Genomic DNA, 22,062 nt, shown 5'->3' on the forward strand with positions numbered 1-22,062 from the left:
GCTCTGTGAGGTGACTGGGTAGTGGCCTTTCCAGTGGGGAAGGAGTGCTGCCTCCCCTCCCCGGCTCTGCAAGGGGATTGGGGAGGGGCCGATCCAGCTGGGGCGGGGCGCTGGGTTCCCTCCCTGGCTCTCCGAGGGGACTGGGTAGAGGCCGTTCCAGCGGGGGTGGGGTGCTGGTTCCCTCCCCGGCTCTCCGAGGGAACTGGGTAGAGGCCGTTCCTGTGGGGGCAGAATGCTGCCTTCCCTCTCCGACTCTGCTAGGGGACTGGAGAGCAGCTGTTCCTGCGGGGGCCGGGCACTGGGTTCCCTCCCCAGCTCTGTAGGGGGACTGGGGAGCGGCTGTTCCAGCGGGGGTTGGGGCGATACCTTCTGTTGCCGACACAGAGGGTGCCTGGGGCAAGCAGCAGTGGTTCGTGCCCAGAGTGCGAAGCGCCAATGAACACGGACCAGGGTGGAGAAGCAAGCAAAGTTTATTGGGATCTCAAAGCGGTGCAAGGAGACGAACGCCTCAAATCATGCACCCCTACACAAGCAGCTTTTCCCTTTTTATAAGTTTTTTTTCTCTTTCTTCTTTCTTCCCCCACCCTCCTCCTCCTCCTTCCTCCCCTGCAGCAATTAGGTAAGCGCAGGTGCATTAAGTAATCTTGGTCGCAGCAGCTCGTTAGTAAGTTTTCCTTCTGCAAGTTACCTTGTCCTTCTGCTAATGGTGCACAGGCCTTATCACCACTGCTTTAGACCGGTTTTAGCTGTGCTGCAACTGAGAACTTACTGTTACACATTTCATTTCACAGCTGCTGGCTTTCTAGATCAAGTAGAGTTCAGCATGGAGGAGCTTTGGTTCACTAAGGCCTAGATTTATGCCTAGTGACACCAACACTGGGGAACGGCCTTTCCTGCGGTGGTGGGGTGCTGCCTTCCCTCTCCAGCTCTGCGAGGGGAATGGGGAGCGGCTGTTTCTGCGGGGGCGGGGCACTGGGTTCCCTTCCCAGCTCTGCGAGGGTACATGGGAATGGCCCGTTCTAGCAGATGCGGGGCGCTGCCCTCTCTCCTCAGCTCTGTGAGGCCACTGGGGAGCATCCGTTCCTGCAGGGGCGGGGCACTGTCTTCCCTCCCCAGCTCTGCGAGGGGAATGGGGAGCAGCCATTCCAGCAGGGGAGGGGCGCTGCCTTCCCTCCGCAGATCTGCAAGGCCACTGGGGATCGGACGTTCGTGCGGGGTGCTGCGCATTCTTTTCTCTCCAGCTCTGCCAGGGGACCGGAGAGCGGCCGTTCCAGCAGGGGAGGGGCGCTGCCTTCCCTCCTTAGCTGTGTCCGTGGACTCGGGAGCAGCCGTTCGAGAGGGGGAGGGGCGCTGGGTTCCCGACCCAACTCTGGGAGGATACAGGGGAGGGGCAGTTCCAGCGGGGGCAGGGCGCAGACTTCCATTCCCAGCTCTGGGAGGGGCCTGGGGAGTGGTGGTTCCAGCGGGGTGGGGGGGCGCTGGCTTCCCTCCTGGCATTAACAGATAGTTAAGGGTTAATGTCTCTTTTACCTGTAAAGGGTTAAGAAGCTCCGTGAACCTGGCTGACACCTGACCAGAGGACCAATCGGGGGAGAAGATACTTTCAAATCTTGGTGGAGGGAAGTCTTTGTTGTGCTGTTTGTTTTGTTCTTTGTTCGCTCTTGGGGCTAAGAGGGACCAGACGTGCAACCAGGTTTTCTCCAATCTTTCTGAATCAGCCTTTCATGTTTCAAAATATTAGGTACAGCCAGGAAACGTGGATCAATCTTATGTTTGTTTTCTTTACTTGTAAATGTGTCTTTTGCGGGAAGGATTTTTACCTCTGTTTGCTGTAACTTTGAATCTCAGGCTAAGGGAGGGGGGAGGTCCCTCTAGGCTATATAAATCTGAATACCCTGTTAAACATTTTCCATCCTGATTTTACAGAGATAATTTTTACCTTTTCTTTCTTTAATTAAAAGCTTTCTATTTTAAGAACCTGATTGATTTTTTTCCTTGTTTTAAGACCCAAGGGGATTGGATCTGAATGCACCAGAGATTGGTGCGGGGTAAAGGACGGGAGGGAGGTTAATTCCTCTTTGTTTTAAGATCCAAGGAGTTTGGATCAGTTTAGCCTCTCAGGGTAAACCAGGGAGGGGAAAGTCTGGGGGGAAAAAGAGGGGAGGGAAGGCTAATTTCTCCTTGTGTTCAGATCCAAGGGGTTTGGGTCTTGGATTCCCCAGGGAAGGCTTTGGGGGAACAGGAAGTGTGCCAAACATCATATATTTGGCTGGTGGCAGCGTACCAAATTTAAGCTGGTAATAAAGATTAAAAGTGATCATGCAGGTCCCCACTTCTTGGACGCAAAGTTCAAAGTGGGGAAAAAACCTTGATACCCGCCCAGAATGGACCCTGTCTTGGCGGACTCGCTGTGGGAAGCACATGGAGGGTCAGAGGATGCTGAATGCTCCAAGGAGAGACCCAGGAGGTAAAGACTTGTGAGCTTCTTGCCCTAAAAACTTCTGCTCCAAGGGAGAGGAGGCTCCTCAAAGTCCTGACTGGCTTTGTGGGGAGCAGTTCCAGAGCATCGCCCATGATCTCCGTGACAACTGGTGGCAGAGGTGGGATGTACTGCACCTTGTGAATGGCGCTGCTTGCAGTAAGTGACTGGGGAGCAGTAAAACAAAGGAGGGATAATGAGAACCAGGCGTGCTGAAGGCTCAGAGAGGGAAGGTTTCAGGGAGCGGTTAACCTCTGGGAGTGTGTGACCAGCGAGAAGGACTGTTGGAGTAACAGGGTCCCCCTGAGGACTGCAACCAGCAGTTTCAGGGGCGGAGGATCTTGCCGCTCTGCCCTGGGAGAGAGGATTTTTGCAGTAGCAGGGTTCCCGTGGGGATGGCAGGAGCAGTCCCACGGGCGGAGGAGTCTGCAGCTAAACCCTGGCAAAGAGGTGGTGACCACGAGAAGGGGCTGGCACACCAGGGGTTCTTCCTGGAAACCATAGGGGAGCCAAAAGCACACAGGCCTGTGAGTCCAGAGCCACTTGGGAATGGTGACGTGATGGCCTATCACCATCTCCTTGAGAAGGACATTGTGATCCTGTGTACAAAGAGGGTTACGCACGGGGAAGTTCACCAAGGCACAGTTAATCATGAGTGGGAAGAGAAGGACACGTCTGAGGAGCAGATTCCTGACCCAGATGGGGCTACAAAAGTATCAGGGAGCAGCTGGAGCAGCAGCCAGACATCCCCGAGAGTCTGGTCTCCAAATAGATGATGGTTTTCACGATCGGGTTCCCCATCAGGGGATCGAAGACGTATGGGATGGGAGCAGAGCCTGAGAGTGCGAGAGGATTGTGAGAGCAAGAGCCTGAGGAAAAGCTGCAGGAGAAGCAGCAGCAGCATGGACTGGGGATAGTGGAGCAGAGAGACATAGGGGGCTGCCCAAGGGTCAGTGGGGAAACACGCATGGGGTGGCAAGACCCTGGGACAGAGAGAACTGTGGTGGTGCAGCCGCAGATGCTGAGGGGCTGTGGGACCTGGGTGAAGGTCCCCAGGGTGAAGCCCCTCGCCCTGCCTATGGCCTGGATCCCTGTGCAGACCCAGAAGGGGTCTGGCTGGCTGGTTGTTGGGGTTCTCCAGGATATTGGCTGGGAGGCCCTGTTGGGAGGTGACTGTGTCTCTTTGGGACAGGATCCAGGCCCTGCTCCTATAACGGCCGAGGATTTGAATTCAAATCCAGGGAACCAATTGGGTAAGATGGAAATGGTCTGTGAAAATGCAAATGACCTGGCTGGCAGGGGGGAGGGGCTGCTGGGCTCAGGATACCTGCCTACCTGTAACCAGCCTGTCATAAACAGATAGCTAAGGGTTAATGTCTCTTTCACCTGAAACACCTGACCAGAGAACCAATCAGGAAACCGGATTTTTTCAACCTTGGGTGGAGGGAAGTGTGTCTCTGAGTCTTTTGTCTGTCTGCCTGTTTCCTCTGAGCTTTGGAGAAGTAGTTCTATTTTCTAGTCTTCTGTTTCTAAGTGTAAGGACAAAGAGATCAGATAGTAAGTTCTATGGTTTCTTTTCTTTGGTATTTGCATGAATATAAGTGCTGGAAATGTTTTGATTTGTATTCTTTTTGAATAAGGCTGTTTATTCAATATTCTTTTAAGCAATTGACCCTGTGTTGTATCATCTTAATACAGAGAGAACATTTGTATTTTTTCTTTCTTTTTTATATAAAGTTTTCTTTTAAGACCTGTTGGAGTTTTTCTTTACTTCAGGGAAATTAAGTCTGTACTCACCAGGGAGTTGGTGGGAGGAAGAAATCAAGGGGAGAGCTGTGTGTTGGATTGCTAGCCTGATTTTGCATTTCCTCTGGGTGAAGAGGAAAGTGCTTTTGTTCCAGGATTGGGAACGGAGAGGGGGACTCACTCTGCGTAGTTTCACAGAGCTTGTGTCTGTGTATCTCTCCAGGAGCACCTGGAGGGGGGAAGGGAATCAGGATTATTTCCCTTTGTTGTGAGACTCAAGGGATTTGGGTCTTGTGGTCCCCAGGGAAGGTTTTTCAGGGGGACCAGAGTGCCCCAAAACACTCTAATTTTTTGGGTGGTGGCAGCAGTACCAGGTCCAAGCTGGTAACTAAGCTTGGAGGTTTTCATGCTAACCCCCAGATTTTGGACGCTAAGGTCCAGAATCTGGGAATAAGGTTATGTCATGGTGGCAGTGGCGGGATATAGACAGAATCCAGAAGCCAGTAGGAATATTATATTTTTCTTTTCTCTGCTAAGGGTTTTTTAGCAGAGAGAAACAGTTTGGTTTTAAAAGGGAACCAGAGAGAATTTTTTTTTTCTGCTCTCTCTAGCAGTTTGTGGTTTGCATGTTAAGCGAGAAGCCATTAGCAGACTATTGACAGTCTATTGTCACACAATAGCACTCCCATTGAGAGTCATACCAGCACTCTATATGCATGCAAATAAAGTGGTTTTTCTGGTTTCCCTTCATTGAACATTAGCTAGAGAGAGAAAAGGAAAAAAGCACTGTTGCTAGGCAGACTTCAGGAGGCAACAGAGAGCCTGCAGTTCAGAAGATAAACATCGGAGGGCACTCCAACACAAGAAAACAGGAACCATGACTTCTAAGGCAAGGATTGACGCCGAAGAACAAATCAAAGACGCTGAACACAGGCGACAGATGGAGATGAAAGAAAAGGAAGAAAGCCTCAAACTGGCAGCCTTCCAAAGAGAACAGGCAGCCAAGAGGCAGCACACAAAAGAAAACTAGAAGAAGAAGAGGTGGCCTACCGAAGGAAACAAGCAGAAGATGAGGCAGCCCACCGCCGAGAAATGGAAAAGCACCAAAAAGAAATGGAAAAGCACCAAAAAGAAATGGAAAAGCACCAAAAAGAAATGGAAAAACAACAAAAAGAAATGGAAAAACAACAAAAAGAGAATGAAGAGAAGGAAAAACAGAGAAAACATGAACTGGAGATGGCAAAAGCTGGGCTGCATGTGCCAGCCAACCCTAACAACCCGGCGCCAATTATTGCTCCCCAGCACAGGAAATTTCCCACCTACAAGGCAGGTGATGACACCGAGGCCTTCTTGGAAAATTTTGAAAGAGCCTGTCTTGGGTACAGCATCCCCGAAGACCAGTACATGGTAGAATTAAGGCCACACCTCAGTGGACCTTTAGCAGAGGTGGCAGCTGAAATGCCCAAGCCGCAAATGAATGACTATAAACTTTTTCAAACCAAGGCCAGATACAGGATGGGGATAACCCCAGATCATGCCCGTCGGCGCTTCAGAACCCAAAAATGGAAACCAGAGGTGTCATTTCCCAAACACGCCTACTACATTGCAAAAAACTATGAGGCCTGGTTAACAGGAAACAACATTCAAACCTTGGAAGAAGTGAACCTCCTCATACAAATGGAGCAGTTCTTGGATGGTGTTCCTGAAGACATCACACGGTACATACAAGATAGAAATCCCAAAACTATCGCTGAGGCGGGGGAGATTGGAGCCAAATGGATGGAACTGGCAGAAAGCAAAAAAGCTACTGTCAAGGGGAACGATTACCCCAGGGGGCACACAGACCATAAACCCTACAACCGAGGACAGCCAAAGACCCTCCATACCACCCAAGTAAAGCCACAGATACCCTACTCTTCAACCTCACCAGTCTCCAGTAACTCACCTCGGCCCAGTGAACCATCAGATGGAAGATGCTTTAAGTGTAATGAACCGGGACATATCAAGGCCAACTGTCCCAAGAACACCATGCGAGTGCAATTCATTACACCACCATCACACCAAAGATCCCCAGGCCCGGATGCCTCTCAAATACCCTTGGAGCGAAGGGAAAATTTGAGAGTGGGCGGAAAGAAGGTTACTGCGTGGAGAGACACGGGGGCACAAGTGTCAGCTATCCACCAATCCTTCGTTGACCCCAAATTCATCAACCCAAAGGCCAAAGTTACAATTTACCCCTTCATGTCACAAGCTGTAGACTTGCCTACAGCTCAACTGCCTGTCCAGTACAAAGGCTGGTCAGGAGTGTGGACTTTTGCAGTCTATGACAATTATCCTATCCCCATGCTACTGGGGGAAGACTTGGCCAACCAGGTGAGGCGGGCCAAGAGAGTGGGAATGGTTACCCGTAGCCAAACCAGGCAAGCTTCCAGACCCATTCCTGTTCCTGAGCCGTCCACAGAAGCCCCGTCTGTGTTACCAGAGACCCAGACAGAGGTAGTGGACCCGGATTCCATGCCTACCACTGAAACAGCCACAGCATCTCCAGTCCCAGGCCCGGAACTGGAACAGCAACCAGCACCAGCAAGTGCAACCACATCTTCAAACTCAACGCCAGAGGGCGCCAGCGAGCCAGAACTGGCAGAAGCACACGACAGCCATACCCAAAAGGCTCAGCCAGAGCCTGAAATACCCTCAGGTGCACCAGCGGAGAGTGGTTCACCAGCAACGGAAACAACCCCATCACCTACATCGCTTCCAGAGGGACCAAGCCCAAGTCCACAGTCTGAGGAAGAACTGGTGACCCCAGCCTCAAGGGAACAGTTCCAGGCTGAGCAGGAAGCAGATGACAGCCTTCAGAAAGCGTGGGCGGCGGCACGGAGCACCCCACCGCCTCTCAGCTCTTCTAATCGATCCCGGTTTGTTATAGACCAAGGACTTTTATACAAGGAAATTCTTTCTGGTGGACACCGGGAAGAATGGCAGCCGCAAAAACAGTTGGTGGTTCCAACTAAGTACCGGGGGAAGCTCTTAAGCTTAGCCCATGATCATCCCAGTGGCCATGCTGGGGTGAACCGAACCAAGGACCGGTTGGGGAAGTCCTTCCACTGGGAGGGGATGGGCAAGGACGTTGCCAAGTATGTCCGGTCTTGTGAGGTATGCCAAAGAGTGGGAAAGCCTCAAGACCAGGTCAAGGCCCCTCTCCAGCCACTCCCCATAATTGAGGTCCCATTTCAGCGAGTAGCTGTGGATATTCTGGGCCCTTTCCCAAAAAAGACGCCCAGAGGAAAGCAGTACGTACTGACTTTAGTGGACTTTGCTACCCGATGGCCAGAAGCAGTAGCTCTAGGCAACACCAGGGCTAACACTGTGTGCCTGGCCCTAACAGACATCTTTGCCAGGGTAGGTTGGCCCTCTGACATCCTTACAGATTCAGGGTCTAATTTCCTGGCAGGGACCATGGAAAAACTGTGGGAAACTCATGGGGTGAATCACTTGGTTGCCACCCCGTACCACCATCAAACCAATGGCCTGGTGGAAAGGTTCAATGGAACTTTGGGGGCCATGATAAGAAAATTCATCAACGAATTCTCCAATAATTGGGACCTAGTGTTGCAGCAGTTGCTGTTTGCCTACAGGGCTGTACCACATCCCAGTTTAGGGTTTTCACCATTTGAACTTGTGTATGGTCACGAGGTTAAGGGGCCATTACAGTTGGTGAAGCAGCAATGGGAGGGGTTTACGCCTTCTCCAGGAACTAACATTCTGGACTTTGTAAGCAACCTACAAAGCACCCTCCGACACTCTTTAGCCCTTGCTAGAGAGAACCTAAAGGATGCTCAAGAAGAGCAAAAGGCCTGGTATGACAGACATGCCAGAGAACGTTCCTTCAAGGTAGGAGACCAGGTTATGGTCTTGAAGGCGCAACAGGCCCATAAGATGGAAGCATCATGGGAAGGGCCATTCACGGTCCAAGAGCGCCTGGGAGCTGTAAACTACCTCATAGCATTTCCCAATTCCTCACTAAAGCCTAAAGTGTACCATGTTAATTCTCTCAAGCCTTTCTATTCCAGAGACTTACAGGTTTGTCAGTTTACAGTCCAGGGAGATGATGCTGAGTGGCCTGACGGTGTCTACTACGACGGGAAAAAAGACGGTGGCGTGGAAGAGGTGAACCTCTCAACCACCCTGGAACGTCTGCAGCGGCAACAAATCAAGGAGCTGTGCACTAGCTTCGCCCCATTGTTCTCAGCCACCCCAGGACGGACTGAACGGGCATACCACTCCATTGATACAGGTAATGCTCACCCAATCAGAACCCCCCCCTACCGGGTGTCTCCTCATGCCCAAGCTGCTATAGAACGGGAGATCCAGAACATGCTACAGATGGGTATAATCCGCTCATCTACCAGTGCATGGGCATCTCCAGTGGTTCTGGTACCCAAACCAGATGGGGAAATACGCTTTTGCGTGGACTACCGTAAGCTAAATGCGGTAACTCGTCCGGACAACTATCCAATGCCACGCACTGATGAGCTATTGGAAAAGTTGGGACGTGCCCAGTTCATCTCTACAATAGACTTAACCAAGGGGTACTGGCAAGTACCGCTAGATGAACCCGCCAAGGAGAGGTCAGCATTCGTCACCCATGCGGGGGTGTATGAATTCAATGTCCTTCCTTTCGGCCTTCGAAATGCACCCGCCACCTTCCAGAGGCTGGTAGATGGTCTACTAGCTGGACTGGGAGAATTCGCAGTTGCCTACCTCGATGATGTGGCCATTTTTTCAGACTCCTGGCCAGAACACCTACTACACCTGGAAAAGGTCTTTGAGCGCATCAGGCAGGCAGGACTAACTGTTAAGGCCAAAAAGTGTCAAATAGGCCAAAACAGAGTGACTTACCTGGGGCACCAGGTGGGTCGAGGAACCATAAACCCCCTACAGGCCAAGGTGGATGCTATCCAAAAGTGGCCTGTCCCAAGGTCAAAAAAACAGGTCCAATCCTTCTTAGGCTTGGCCGGATACTACAGGCGATTTGTACCACACTACAGCCAAATCGCTGCCCCATTGACCGACCTAACCAAAAAGACCCAGCCAAATGCCGTTAAGTGGACTGATGAGTGTCAAAAAGCCTTTACCCAACTTAAGGCAACACTCATGTCTGACCCTGTACTCAGGGCCCCGGATTTTGACAAGCCATTCCTAGTAACCACAGATGCATCTGAGCGTGGTATAGGAGCAGTGCTCATGCAGGAAGCAACAGATCACAACTTCCATCCTGTCGTGTTTCTCAGCAAGAAACTGTCTGAGAGGGAAAGTCACTGGTCAGTCAGTGAAAAGGAATGCTATGCCATTGTGTACGCCCTGGAAAAGCTACGCCCATATGTTTGGGGACGGCGGTTCAAACTACAAACTGACCATGCTGCACTCAAGTGGCTTCATACTGCCAAGGGGAACAACAAGAAACTTCTTCGTTGGAGTTTAGCTCTCCAAGATTTTGATTTTGACATTCAACACATCACAGGAGCTTCTAACAAAGTTGCTGATGCACTCTCCCGTGAGAGTTTCCCAGAATCCAGTAGTTAAAAAGTGTTCTTAAAATGTAAAAGTCTGTTAGTTATATACTTAGTAGTATATGTAAAGGTGCATGTGTTGTATTAATCTGTTTATTTTCAAGTTCTAGAAGGAAATTGCCGCCAGTGAGCTTCCCCACTGTCTGCAATTTGGGGGGCGTGTCATAAACAGATAGCTAAGGGTTAATGTCTCTTTCACCTGAAACACCTGACCAGAGAACCAATCAGGAAACCGGATTTTTTCAACCTTGGGTGGAGGGAAGTGTGTCTCTGAGTCTTTTGTCTGTCTGCCTGTTTCCTCTGAGCTTTGGAGAAGTAGTTCTATTTTCTAGTCTTCTGTTTCTAAGTGTAAGGACAAAGAGATCAGATAGTAAGTTCTATGGTTTCTTTTCTTTGGTATTTGCATGAATATAAGTGCTGGAAATGTTTTGATTTGTATTCTTTTTGAATAAGGCTGTTTATTCAATATTCTTTTAAGCAATTGACCCTGTGTTGTATCATCTTAATACAGAGAGAACATTTGTATTTTTTCTTTCTTTTTTATATAAAGTTTTCTTTTAAGACCTGTTGGAGTTTTTCTTTACTTCAGGGAAATTAAGTCTGTACTCACCAGGGAGTTGGTGGGAGGAAGAAATCAAGGGGAGAGCTGTGTGTTGGATTGCTAGCCTGATTTTGCATTTCCTCTGGGTGAAGAGGAAAGTGCTTTTGTTCCAGGATTGGGAACGGAGAGGGGGACTCACTCTGCGTAGTTTCACAGAGCTTGTGTCTGTGTATCTCTCCAGGAGCACCTGGAGGGGGGAAGGGAATCAGGATTATTTCCCTTTGTTGTGAGACTCAAGGGATTTGGGTCTTGTGGTCCCCAGGGAAGGTTTTTCAGGGGGACCAGAGTGCCCCAAAACACTCTAATTTTTTGGGTGGTGGCAGCAGTACCAGGTCCAAGCTGGTAACTAAGCTTGGAGGTTTTCATGCTAACCCCCAGATTTTGGACGCTAAGGTCCAGAATCTGGGAATAAGGTTATGTCACAGCCCCCTGGGGCTGAGTGGGAGGGAGAGATGCTCCCCACCCCCCCTGCACACCGGAGAGGGGGCTCACGCTGGCTCTGAGGCTGTGACTAAAGCAAGGAGCTCACTGCCTGCCCCCACCCGAACCAACACTCCCCAGACCCCTCCCACAGCCGGGGAGGGAACCCACTGCCCTGCCCCCGCAGGAACGGCCTCTTCACACTCCCCTTGCAGACCTGGAGAGGGAAGGCAGCGCCCCTCCCCCGCAGGTCTGCACACAGGCCATGGCCATGGCCGGGAGCGCAGCGCAGAAGCTGCTCCAGCCCTGCAGCCTGCGGGGCAGCGCAGTGGGGCTGGGGGCAGCGCGGAGCAGGCAGGGCCCAGGTGGGTGGGGGGCGGAGACACACATGGGGCAGACACACTCCTGCCAGGAGCTGCCTGGTTCACACCCTGTCCGGGAGCTGCAGGAGGGGCCCGGATCATGGCTCGGCTGCAGAGCTTGGAGCCCAGGCTGGGCCCAGGAGCGAGGGGATGGAGGAGCTGGGGGTGTAGCAGAGGTTGGAGCCGAGAGTTGGTTGGAGATGGGGCTGTGCCACTTCCGCTTGGTGGCGGGGGGGGGGGGGCCCTCTGGCTTTTTTTTTGCTCCGCCCCCCACGTCCCGATATTTCATCTTGACATCTGGTCACCCTAGCCTGACATGAAGGAGGATGTCTGGACCAAGGGGCCAGGGACTGGCCTTTGCTAGAGAAACCACTGTCAAGTTTTAGCCAATTAGGACAAGTCAGCAAATAAGAACAACCTCAGGTATCAGTAACTGCTACAGGTTGCAAATTCCTACATGCAGCAGTTTCTGGCACCACACGGGCACAGCTCTGCTCCCCGGCTCTTCTCGGGCTCCTGCTCTCTCCTTAGCTCTGCCCCACTCTCGCCCAGGCAGTTCCAGCTCACATGGAGGATGGGACCCCCTGGCCTGGTGACTCTCTCATTGCACTGCCTGGCCTGTCAGTGCAGCTAACTTGGAGCTTTGGCCTCTCCCCATTGTCCCTGGGGACTGTCAGTCTCAGGGTCCTGATTTCCCATTGATCCTTCCCCCTTCTACTGGTGCTGGGAACTAGCCAACCAACCCCCCCCCCCACACACACACACACTAAGTTTTAGTAAAGGGCCAAGAGCCCCCTTACACAAGCCAGCCCCATGAGGGTCACCGATGTGCAGAGAAGGCAGCACAAGCTGGTCCCATGGTGTAACGGGCAGCACTCAGGACTCTGAATCCTGTAATCTGAATTCAAATCTCAGTGGGACCTTGTGTTGGCTTGTGGTCATAGGCGGCAGGTTATATACATTCATGGTGCTCGGGCGACAGGAATATTCAGGGCTGGGGGCCCTGCTCCAGCAATAATTTGAGTTGGGTCTCTTCCCTTGGGCCCTGGCCCCTGCCTGCCACCCCTCCCCCTGCTGTGCTGCATCCCTGCCTGACAAAAAGCAGCGTGCGCCTGTCCCCTGCCTGCTCCTGCTGCTGGAGTAGAGTGATTCTGGACAGAACTGCTACCCCAGAGCCCTAATGCAGGCTGCCCTGAGCCTCTCCAACACCCCCAACCCTGAGCTCCCTCTGATCCTGAGTCCTCTCCTGCATCACGAATCCCTCAGCCCTATGCTCCCTCACAGAGGGTGCACCCCTTCCCACACACTCCTTCCCACCCCCAGAGCCTGCACCTTCCATCCCTTCCTACAACCCTGCCCCAGCCTGGAGCCTGCACCCAGCACCCAAACTCCATCCTAAAGCCTGAACCCTGCAACCCTCCTGCACCCTAATCCCCAGCCCAGGATCTGAAGCCCAGACCTCCCCCCTAAATCCCCTCCCAGAGCCTTAGGCAGGTGGGGGTGGAGTTTGGGGGGCAGAGTTGGGGGGTGGGTTCTGGGCACCACCAAAATTTCTACAAACTTGCCACCCATGCTTGTGGTAAAGCCCCAGAGCTCAACTTCCCTGTCTCCAGCTGTGTAAGAGTGAATCTTTCCCCTCCTGCTGGGTGACTCACACCTCCTAGAGCCAGGTCTTTGGCTGGGATGGCCACAATGGGTTAGGGCTCTAGAACTTGCTACCCTGATCGTTGGGATTCTTGCTGCTGCACCTGATGTTCACAGGCTTGGCCCTTGTGCTTCCTACCACACTTTTCCTCTGGCCCACATGGCGCTTGAAGAAAGGAGTGCCAGGGCTGGGATTAATAGTCAGGGCTTGGCAGGAGGGAGGAAGAGTCCCAGGCTGGAGCCCCACACACCTTCCCTCCTCCGGGCACCTAGAGCAGAGGCAGCCCAGCTCTGTGCGCTGGATACCTCGGCAGAGTAGGTGAGTTCATGTAAATACAGTCTGGTCCCAAAGCCTCCTCCCAACCCTGGTCATCAGTAGCTGCCAGGGGAGAGCTCATTCACACCTCGCTTACAAATCATCATTTGAAATTCTAAGGTTGGCCAACACTGCCGAAGCCAATGCACCGACATTGTCAGCAAACACCACAGCTGGGTGAGGAAACCCGGCTTTGTCCAGACTTTCCAAACCTATTTTACTTTCTCAGGTTCAAGTAGTTTTCATACGTTGTATCTGCTTTTAAAGTGTGTGTTAACGTTTCAATTTCCATTCCAATTTGCAACCAATGGAACCAACATTGGCAGCGCTGCATGTAACTACCTGTCCACTGAGGGAGGGGGTGTTGGGGAAATTCGGGGAAGGGGGTGCACAGCCCCCTGATTGGGGGGGCATAAAGGAAATGCCCAGTTTCACTGAATTGAGTCTCCTACTGCAGCACCTCAGTAGGTTACATCAGAGAGGAGCTGCAGTGTCTAGGCAGTGGGATGCCTGTGCCTTTAAGAGCCCAGCCCTCGGAAGCCCATGCTGAGAGGTGCTGCCTGTGGAAGGGGAAATAGAAAAGTCCCTCTGCTCCCCCCTCCCATGTTTGCAAACACTGGAGTCTCAGCCCACTGGGATAACTGTTACCCCTCGGCCCCTGCCTGTGCCAGGGTTTAACCCTCTGGCAGCGCCTCCCTCTGGGCTTAACTCTGGCTCCCCCCCACTCCCTGAATTTGCCCTTCAGCCCCTCTCCTAACTCTGCCTCCAGCTGCTTGACCCCCCGACCAGTCAATTTCCACCCCCTGCTCAGACCCTGGCCACCCCCTCCTCTGATTTGCCCCCCTTTGCTCCTTTTTAATCCCTGTAAAAAGTAAAGTGTGCTGGGTCCCATTCTCTGGAGGGAGGGCTGGGCGCCTGTCCCCTGCCTGCCCAGTGCTCAAAGTGCCCCATGATCTTGTGGATGTTTGCTGAGTGCTGCAGGGTCACCCGAAAGGGGAGAGAGACACGGTTAGGAGGTGATGCAGCCAAGGGTGCCTCACTCAAATGAAATGCAGCCACCTCTGGGATGAGTTACACAAGTCAGCAAATGAATTTGGAACAAGAAACACACTGAAAGGACCAAGGCAGCTGCAGGAGGTGGAGAAAACCAGAAAAAGCAGTATCCCTGGATCCCAGCCCTGTCCCTCTCCCCTTCTACCCGCCAACCTCCACTCCCCTCCCACATTTGAGGGGAGAACCCAGGAGTCCTGGTCCCCAGCCCTTGCCCACCCCCATATTTCCATATGGCTCCATCCAACAGCTGCCCCCACAATTGCAGAGCAGTGCCATGGGGCACACCGGGGCCTGCCTGTTTGCACAGGATGGGCAATGCCAGTGCCCCAGGATGGGGAGAGAGGATGCCAAGGGAGAAGCAGGCAGCAGACAGCTCCCATGACAGAGAAAGAAACGCTAGGGGGTGCTGTGCTGCAAGGAGTGAAGGGGGTTGGCAGGGAATGGGAGGATCTTCCCTCACAGCAGGTGCATCTGTCTCCCTCCCAATTCCTCCCCAGCCCTACCCCAGCGCAGGCTAATCCCGGCCCAGATACCAGGGTTAAATTTGGCCTGGATTCCCCAGCTGCTGGGGGTGGGGCATGGGGCTTGGAAACATGAGCCTTTACTCCCCCTTCCCCAGACACAGTTGCATGGGCACTGACCAAAGGAGCCTGCAGCACTGCTGCCTAGAGGAAACTGAGGCACCAGCCAGTGACAGACACATCATGGCTCTCCTCATCCTCATCCTCTTTTCCGTATACAACCTGGCCAGGGGAGGGGCTCGTAAACTCAGGGCGGTTGCATAGTTAACCTGTGGAACTTCTTGCAAGAGGATGCTGTGAAGGCCAAGACTATAACAGGGTTCAAAAAAGAACTAGATAAGTTTATGGTGGATAGATCCATCAAGGGCTCTTAGCCAGGGTGGGCAGGGATGGTGCCTGTAGCCTCTGTTTGCCAGAAGCTGGGAATGGGCAATAGGGGATGGATCACTTGATGATTCCCTGCTCTGTTCATTCCCTCTGGGGCACCTGGCACTGGCCACTGCCAGAAGACAGGAGGATACTGGGCTAGATGGACTTTGCCTCTGAACCAGTCTGGCCGCTCTTATGTCTCCCTTGGAGCAGCAGTGACACCTCGTGGTCATTCAGGGTAATGCACAGAAGGTGTTTCCCTTGATACAGCAGTGACACCCAGCGGTCAGGTGGTGTAATGCACAGCGTGTGTCTGCCCTCTACGAGCAGTGACACCCACGGACCAGTCACGGTAAGGCACAGAGTGTGTTTCCCACCAATCTGGGTAAGGCACAGAGCATGTTTCCCATGGAGCAGCAGTGACACCCAGTGACCAGCAGGGGGGGCATCAGACTCTTCTTCTTTAGTGGGGGACTGAGATGGGCTAGAAAAAAAAATTGGGGGGCTGTTCCCCCCATCACCTGGCCCCACCCTTCACAGGGGCCATGACTCTGCTCCTTCTAAGTTAAAGGCCAGGCTCATCTCCTCTCCCCCTGGCTGGGGTTTACAGCAATACAAACTTTATTAAAATAAAATAGTAAACAGGGTTTACTTTAAATATTCTAAATCTGTCCAAATTTTAGTACTGAATCCAAAGTTCTCTTAAAGATCCCATCAGTAACCAAAACCTAAATGAAAAATTGAAACCAAAAACAAGGCTTAACTTAAAACCCAAACATTAAGAAAAACTTTGTTTGAAAAATAAAAACTAACAAATGCTGTAAATTAATAATTTCAACATTTTATCAAAAAAGTGTGCTACAGCAGAATGATAAAATAACATCAAATAAATAAGCATGACCACTAAAACCTCCTATAAAGGAATTGAATCCTTCACTACTGGTCAAATCTGTATAAAATATGCAGAACTATGTCAAAACTGGTGTTGCAGGTCAGCCATTCAAATCCAGCAAATATCAATTAAAAGTTCCATTCCAACTAAAAAAACCGAAACAACCCAATAAACCAAAATGGTCACAGCCTGAAACAAACCTACACAGAAACAAAATTAAACCTGTACCAACACAGGAACAAACAATGTACATTTCTAATTCTAACTTCTTGTTTCTCCCAGGAGGAAGGTGTCTTGCACCCCAGTAACCAGGCTATCACTGCAGCTTTCCTTTCACTAAATAAGATTTGTACCAAATATAAATTGCTCTCCAATTTCTCTAAGAGAAATTGAAATTGTATCTTTGCACAAATATCCCAAATGTGCAAGTCCATCCCCTCAGAGCAGCCCCACACCCCGAGGCCAGGGGAGAATCCCAACTGGTTTGTGCATTTGTAACCCTGGGGCCTGAAGCTGATGAGAGAAAGGGAAGTGAGTCATTTTGGAGCTTTCCGATACCACCTGCGGGGAGCACAGGGATTTGACTGAGTGACATCCTGGCTAATTTTCACCTTGTTCTCTGCCAGCAGGCTCCGCTGGAGAGCTCGGGAGTGACTTGACCGTGGCAGCACCCTATTTACATATTAAAAGCTGGCATTTTGGAGCCAATGGGGTGAAATATGAGTACTTTTGGGGTTGGGACCCACATGAGAAGGGATGTGTATAAACTGGAGAAAGTCCAGCAGAGGGCAATAAAAATGATTAGGGGACTGAGACACATGACTTAACAAGAACCTACAGGCCATATCCTGTATGTTAAGCTAAGGCAAAGTTAGCATATCTATATTGTGACCTTTTACTCAGAAAGGAAAATCGACCTTTATCATGTTACTTAAATAGATAAGTACCCATGCCTGTCCAAGACCTTTACCTAGACCAATCGACAATGGAGAATGGCATAGGGTTTTTTCAGTGTTATACCCACAGATTTAACAGGTATGCTACAAGGTAACTTATGTGCATATGTACATGTCATCAACAAGCACAAACATACTAGCCTATGAAGTAAACGTACCCTAATGTTTTGTGGGTGAGGAATGAAATTTGGGCATAGGAGGAAGGATTTCCAGCCCTTGTGCCCTATAAAAGAGGGAACCCACCTCGCTAGAGCACTTTGCTCTATCATTCTGACTTACTTCCTCCACTCTCTCTCTATGTACTATCAGTAGGCTGTACTTGTTCTTAAACTTTAAGTTTCAAGGGAACTAGGCTAAGTTCGGTTTCCCTACATTTTTAGTCTTTATTAGGTTTTGATTTTAAGTTTAACATATACAAGCAAACCCTAAGTAACACCAGCTTTTTCTAAGCACTGCATCTTTCACTTAAGAATTGAGAAACCTGAACTGCAAGGCTGGTCCTGTGTCTCTTACCACCAGGTTATCAAGGAAGGCTGTGAGTATATTAACCAAAACTTTGTTGCATATAATGCCATATGTATCTTTTGAATAGCAGTAATGCAACTGTAACTTTGTAACTCAATTAAAATTAAATTAAATGTAAGCTAATCAATTAAATTTTCATCAAATTATCTAAATTAATATTATTAGTACACCCTAATTCAGGCTACATGGGACAGAGAGTTGGAGTGCAGAGGGATGAAGGCCCTGGCTCTGGGGGTGCAGACTCTGGGGTGGGGTTAGAATGAAACATTCAGGGTGCAGTAGAGAACTCAGAGTTAGGATAGAGAATTGGGCTGTGAACGCTCAGGAATGAGGCCAGGAAAGAGAAAATTGAGATGCAAGAGAGAAATCAAGCTAGAGCAAAAAGCAGAAAAGAAGTGGGTGATTCGAGCTGCAAAGGAAAGAAAAAACCTCTCCCCGTCCCCTCTTACCAAAGCATCTAAGAACCAGATGAGAGACATCTCTCTCCCACTGCAACAAAAATTCAAGTTGACCAAGACTGAGAAAGGAAATCTTCTCCTTTGCAGCACTAGCAGACCTTTACTGAATCATGAACACCTCATCCCCTCCCCTGACCCCCTCCAATCTGGTGTTCCTGGCCTGGGACGTGGGAGGGGCTCCTCTCTTCTCCATTTGGGACATGGCTGGATGAGAGAAGTGACAGGGCTTTATGGGAAATCGTTATTTGCCTGATTCATGTGCAAGCCCTAGTCCTTGTTAACCCAAACAAACCGTTTATCCTGCATGCTGATACTAGTGTGGAAGGTCTGGGAGCAGTCCCGTACCAGGAAGTAGAAGGAAATGTAAATCTGTAGGCTTTGCCAGCTGAGGACTGTCTGATAGCGAAACTCACTGTCCCATCCACCACCAGCAGTTCTTGGTATTGAAATGGGCCATCACTGAGAAATTTCGAGATTACTTGTGTGGTGCTCAGTTTCAGGTGTGGACAGAGAACAATCCACTGACTTATGTGTTAACAAGGGCTAAGCTGGATGCTACAAGGCAGAGTTGGGTGGCTACTTTTGCTAGCCATAACTTCACATTCAATACCAATGAGTTGGTATAATAGGGAATGTGATTTATCAGGACCACCAATTCTTGGTTGCGGGGAGAATGTAAGCAGGGTCGCTATGAATCCTACCCTGCCATCTGTTGGTGATCTGTTGTAAAGGCCTTTTGAGGCTGTTGTCATTTGCATGGTTCCACCCACCCCAGATTGCATGATGGGGGTGCCTGTCGAAAGGGTCATTTTGGCTGCTGTGGGATCCCCAGTCTCTTTCTTATTAGGGCAGGGGTAATAAAGTGCAGTTATTCCGGTGATGTAAATCAAGGACAGTAGAACGGTACTTAGCAGTTCATGATTTCAGAACTCACCTGAACCTACATAAATCTCGTTAGGCAAGGGACATGGGTTCCAAAGCATAGTGAAATAAAAGAGATTGAAAAACAATGTTTGTATTTAATGGTACAGATTTCTTGTGAAATCTCTAAATGTTAGTTTTAGGTTTTATGTTTCTCTCTAATTTAAAAATAGAGATTTTATAGTTCTAATGCATATTTGTATCTATACCACAGATAAAAAGTCATTAATAACTAAATGTCCTTTTTTAGACATACGTGAACTGCTGCGCTGGCATCTCATTTCTACATTAAAGTTTTAAACAACTCCATAGATGGTAAAATGCTCCTTATGGTTCAAACGGCAAGGAAATGTTGCAGATTGCACACTGGGAGATCAGCTGTGGGACACAAATTTGTGACACATGAACTACCTCTGCAACCAAATTTTTAGTCACAGGTCAGCAGGAGGGTTTATGCAAATTCTGGACTCTGGGACCAGAGCTGGGGTTGCCGGGGAGGGGTGTGTGTGTGTGGCACATGCACCACCTCTGCAACATCAACCTTTGCTACCTCAATCCATAACACCACACACACAGCAGCCTTTTACCTCTCAGGAACCAAAGCATACCCTGAAAGAGATTGAGTGGCATAAGCTTAAGGCAAACGACTGCAGCACTAACAACAACTCAAAAAGATTCAAAAACGTCTCTGTCTTTACTCACCAGGAAAGAAACCTGCACGGACCAGCAAGAACCAAACAAACATCCACCCCCACCTCCCACAAACTTTGGGTCTTTGGAACCTAGACCCCTTAATGATGAGTACTTTTCAGACAAGGGTGAAGCTCTCAGGCCTCAAATGCCAGGTACAGTTACTCTCTCCTTGATCCAGAACGAACAGGAAAATACACTGCATTACTCCTGCCCCAATAACAAAGAGACTGGGGATCCCACAGCAGCTGAAATGACCCTTTGGACAAGCACTCCCATCATGCAATCCAGAGTGGGTGGAACCATGCAAATGACATCAGCCTCAAAAGGCCTTTACAACAGATCACCAAAAGATGGCAGGCTACAGTTCATAGCGACCCTGCTTAACCTACGGTGGAAAGGAACAGAAAAGAGCATTGGGGCTGCAGAATAGCGGTTGCATAGGCTTTCTTTGCCCTGGTTTGCTGTAAGAGTTAACAGTGAGAGATTGGTAGTCACAGGTAGCATAATCTCCCCAAATAGAAGGGCACTGTTCCCGGAGAAGGGTCCTGGAGAGGGTTTTCCTCGTTGATGCAGGCCATCCACCTCCCCGAAAGGCGGGAGCTAGGTCGACGGAAGAATTCTTCCCACCAAGGCGTGGACTGACGTAGCCGCGCTGATTTACGTTCCCCGTGCAGACCAGGCCCAAGGATTGGAGCATCCCAAAGAGTTAATTCAAAACAGCTCCGTCCGTCAGGGGTGCACAAAAGGGAACCCCGCTCCTGGGCGACGTGGCCACGCCGCCCTAACCCCCAGCATAGCTAAGGGCATTCGGGGAGGCGGTGGGCCTAAAGCGATGGAAAGACCTCCTCCAGCACAGGGTTGTGACAGCCTGGTCATCGTAGCACAGACAGGGAGGCCACCAAGGGACAGGAACAGACAGCAAAAGCCAAAGCGGCCCCAGGACAGGGGGTGAGGCTGCCTGGTGGACGAGGGGACTGGGCAGGACAGGCCTTTTGGACAGGCCTTCCTCCCGTCAAAGAAAAAAGAGCCCAAGAAGGAGGGCTGGGCAAGAAGCTACAAGCAGGGAAAGAAGCAGAGCAAGCAGGTGGGCAGCTCCCCTTAGAGCAAAAGAAGGCATTAGTCCAACCCCCCCACAAAAGCAGACTAGAGAGCAGATCAGCTGCAAAAGACCAGGGAAGGTCAAGAAAGCACAAAGCCTTGGAAGCCACAAGTAAAGTTTCAGAACTGAGCTTGGCTTTCTCTCCCTTGGCCCCATTATCAGCAGCAATGACCAAGGTGCCAAGAGCTACAAGGCCTGAGGAAGAAAACAGTCACAAAGACAGGAGAACAAAACTGCTGTTGTCAAAATCAACCAAGCACGCAGCTACATGCTGGACCAAGCACCCCAGCTGGCTGAACAACACTTTCCAAAGCATCTCATTTTCCTGTCTTTTCAACCAAACGCCAGGGGACAGCATGGACGCAGTTCCCCGCTACCACAAATTATGCAGTCAAGTTTCCCGCCTTTGGGGAAATTGCAGAGGTCGGCACACCCACAAGTGCAATGAATCAGCCTCACCCTAGGAAAACCACCCCCATGATCATGGTATTTCCCCTACCAGATAAGTATGGGATCCTACTTCCCAGCTGCCACCAGCCCTCGCTCTCCCCAGACTTATAGGACACGGGGCGGACCGCCGCACCCCGAGCCCCCGGCCTCGCCCACACCGGCCCCCACTGCCGACAGCTGCCCCGCCGCGTCCCCGAGGCCCCTCCCTTCTCCATGCCGAGCTCGCGGGGCCAAAGGCCGGCCCTGCCGGGCCGCCTGTCTCTGCTCCCACAATGCTCTGCTCGCACACAGATCTGCATCCAGGCTCACGCGGCTCCGCCCCTCCGCTCGGGCCCCTCCCCCTGCCTGCCCGGGCCAGGGCTCTTGCGTGCCCTGGACTTGAAGCCGGGTCCCGTCCCAGGCCTCCAGGCTACCAGAGAGACCACATGGACCAGCTGCTGCTGGGCAAAGAGTGCAGCTGGCATTGTGCTGCTCTCTCTGCCCACCGGAAGTTGGTCCAATACAAGAACGACCTCCCCTGCCTCGTCTCACCTCAGTTTTACCCCAGTGCAGAAGGTCGAGTGTTGTCAGCCGCTCTCCAGAAGCTGGAAGGCCACTCCATCCCTTTGTTACCTGCCAAGTGAGGCTGAGTGCACTGGCAGGCAGCGCCATCCGAAGAAGTGGAAGATTGGACAAATGACCAGGGAGGAGTATAAAACTATTGCTCGGGCAGGCAGGAGCGAAATCAGGGAGGGCAGCTCAGGCTTGGAGTTGCAGCTAGCAAGAGATGTGAAGAGTAACAAGAAGAAGGGTTTCTTCAGGTATGTTAGCAAGAAGAAGAAAGTCAAGGAAACTGTGGGCCCCTTACTGAATGAGAGAGGCAACCTAGTGACAGAGGATGTGGAAAAAGCTAAGGTACTCAATGCTTTCCCCCACCCCGCCCCTGTCTTCACGAACAAAATCAGCTCCCAGACTGCTGCACTGGGCAGCACAGCATGGAGAGGA

At 51.0% G+C, this 22,062-nt stretch overlaps 1 non-coding gene across 1 annotated transcript; it reads right to left on the bottom strand.

The window, feature by feature from the left end:
- Window positions 1-20,973: 20,973 nt before the first annotated feature.
- On the bottom strand, window positions 20,974-21,138 carry LOC115652985. The gene has a single exon (XR_004000804.1). It is a non-coding gene; the product is annotated as a U1 spliceosomal RNA (small nuclear RNA).
- Between the last annotated feature and the right edge of the window lie 924 nt (window positions 21,139-22,062).

This window comes from Gopherus evgoodei, chromosome 5, assembly GCF_007399415.2.
Source record: "Gopherus evgoodei ecotype Sinaloan lineage chromosome 5, rGopEvg1_v1.p, whole genome shotgun sequence".
NCBI classification, from domain to species: Eukaryota; Metazoa; Chordata; order Testudines; family Testudinidae; genus Gopherus; species Gopherus evgoodei.